This window comes from Diadema setosum, chromosome 12 (assembly GCF_964275005.1).
Source record: "Diadema setosum chromosome 12, eeDiaSeto1, whole genome shotgun sequence".
Classification (NCBI taxonomy): domain Eukaryota; kingdom Metazoa; phylum Echinodermata; class Echinoidea; order Diadematoida; family Diadematidae; genus Diadema; species Diadema setosum.
The window spans coordinates 30,824,713-30,827,910 of record NC_092696.1 but is presented as its reverse complement, the minus strand read 5'-3'; positions in this window follow the sequence as shown (position 1 = coordinate 30,827,910).

Sequence of the window (3,198 nt, the reverse complement as noted above, 5' to 3'; positions counted from 1 at the left end):
AGATTTTCCTGGAGGCCACAGAGAAGAGAATCACCTTAAATATGCATGTTCCATCGGTGTGATGTCAGGTACTGGGGATACCTACATATACAATGTGACACAAATAGAGAAAATTAATCATAGATGATATTATAAACCATTATTCACAATAACATGTCCGAAAACATTATGTTGGAGTAAACCCCAATTCAAGCAGAGAGAAACTACAGACATGCACTGTGCTATGGTAAACATATGAAGAGTCTGTTCGCAAAAACCGATAAGTCCATTTTTGAAGATTTTCAAGTACGGTCTCTGTCATAAAGTAAAAAAATAACACCTTTTAAATGAGATATTGGTCACCACATATAAAAGGGCATTTTTGAAGTTATGGTCAAAAGAAGCAAAAATTTTCTTAGTATTCTCTTTATTTTTCCTGACCTTTAATCGCAAATATCTCCATTTGGCAAATATGGACTTATCAGTTTTTGCGAACAAACTCTTCATATTATTCTGAGAATAATTGCATTCATTCAGACATCCTCGTAAACTTTATTGTTACAAATTGTAGATGCGGAAGACTAATAATACATCTCTATATTATTTACTGACAACCTGTATACCAACTTGAAAAATTTAAATAGTTTGGTACTCTATTAGTGTTAACATTGCAGCCAGGTCAACTCTTAAACATGTCATGAAAATTATGTTTACATCAAATACTAGAATCGCTCTTGTGCCTTCTTTCTCCATGCGAAAGAAAAAAACTAATAATAATAATAATATTGAATCTATACTGTTCTTGTTTGTAAAGTGATGAGTAGGTGCCTAAATCATATAATAATTAACTACTAGTGGAAAAGTGAGCAAAGAAAATGGGATTCCATCGGGATTCGAACCCGAGACCTCCGGATTGCTAGACCGGTGCTCTACCGACTGAGCTATAGAAAGCCCTAGTACAGTGTTCGTCCCAGAAACCCTTCATTCTCAATGCTAGGGTGGTCAGAAGCTATAGCAGTGTGTTTGTGTGTGACACACACGCACACACTTGAACCTGGCATAAACCCGAAGGATAATTCAACTTGGGGATAAATGCGAGGGATCACCGAAGTGATGCAGCTTTTTGAGTTTGTAACAAATAAAGACAGAATAAACTGACCAGAAGAATAATTAACTACTAAGAGATGAAGACTAAAACCCTGTTTATTATAGACAGCATACAAATTGTACACTGCACAATTTTTGTGAATAAGTTGTAAATTCAAATTTACAAATTGCCATCGCCACATACAATTGTAGGCCTACCGCCACCGGCCTACACTGACTCACTGTACACAACACACGATATCACGAAGTTCCAATTGAGCGAATGAACAACGCTAATTTCAATATATGGGACTGACCCTGCACCTCCGCAGAGATCGTTAACAACGGTGCATTTACGGTCCGAAAAAGTCCCCTTCCGCACTAAATGCGATCACGTGACCTTCCGGAGGACTAGAATACATTATTTGGCCTCTAAAAATGCAATCTTCCGGCCTAATTTTTCACAAGTTATGCTTCTAGGGCACCGTCGATCTTGGTATCTGCGTAAAGCACGAAGTATTGCCGACCTGATGAACAAAAAGTCACATCAATCCCCTTTTTAGATGGGTCAGCAGCCAGCTATAAACACGGGAATGTTTTCAAAGAGGAAAAATACTATGTCAACTTCGAGATACTGTTTAAACGGCAAAAAAATACTCATTTTGAACCGGAAAAAATAGCATGTCGATCACAAGAAGTCAGACATCAAACTTGACCCACAACATCGCTGTTGAAAAGCGTTGTAAAACACACGTTTATTATTCAGCAAGTCAGGCGTAGATTCAATTCTCGATGTAGTATGCATGTAACGGCACGAGCGTGCATATTAGTGAGTGAGGCCGAGGCGAGGACCGTCGACTGCTAGCTCGCCTCGCGTCGCTTCCGCGCCAGCGTAGCGCGCTAAATCTAGGTAATGCATAGCCAGCCGGCCAGCTGGCCGGCCACTCACCAGCTCAGCTAGCTCAGTGCTAAGTGCCATGGCACTGTGACTCCTCTTAGACTGGCGCCACCTTTTGGCCGGGAAAAAAGAGGAACGTATTTTTTTTTTTTTTTCATCGGAGTGAAATGGTTTTATCAGAGTGAAATGGTTTTAGCGCAGTGAAATGGTTTCGTCTGAGTGATATGGTACGCCAAAGTGAAATGTATTTTTGTGAAGAGTGAAATGAATTTGTATTTAAAAGTGAAATGTATTTTTGTGAAAAGTGAAATGAATCTTTATGTAAAAGTGAAATGTATTTTTGTGAAGAGTGAAATGAATTTGTATTTAAAAGTGAAATGTATTATTGTGAAAAGCGAAATGTATTTTTATAAAAAGTAAAATCAATGTTTGTGAGTGAAATGTATTTGTTAAAAGTGAAATGAATATTGGCTGGAGTGAAATGAATTTTGTATTGTTTCCTTAATGGCGTTCCATAGACCCGCTCTGGCAAAACCCGAAACTTCTCGGCAAATGTGATTTCGCGCTACAGCCCGAAAAAGGTCAAAAAATGACTTACCCCAGGGACCAAATTGACATTTTATTATCACGTTATAGAGGAAATTTTCTATTTTCTGATTGATATCAACAACATTTCGAAATACAACCTACAAAATGTGGAATTTTGAAGAGAAAAGTGGGATGTCAATCTCAAATATTGGCTTAAATCTTACGTCTAAAGACCAAATCGCGTTCACTAACGGCGAAAATGATTGTTCTCTCGGCGATCGTGTCTAAGATATTCTGCGTTGAACCCTGACGCATTTGGTACCTACAGAAAGCTCTACCTTTGCTTATTCTATATTTAATATGGTCATGGCATGAGGTCATGCTACTCACTTTCATTCTTAAATTCTTCTGAAACATGCGTAAGTTTATGCAAATCGTCTCTCAGACGCGTAAACAGTCCATACCAAGACAAGTGATCGAAATATGTGTTCACGATTGGTCAACTGCGCCGAGGACCCCATTGTCTACTACAAGCAACCTACGTGTTATATTTTGACGGTTTTTGAAATAAGAATAATGCTGCATACGATTATGTTGTACGTGTACCACTATTCACCTATATTCGCCATGTGTATTCACGAACCCTGTTTGACCCCTTCGATGTGATTGTTAAATGCTGACACCATCATGTTTCGAACTGCTGTGCT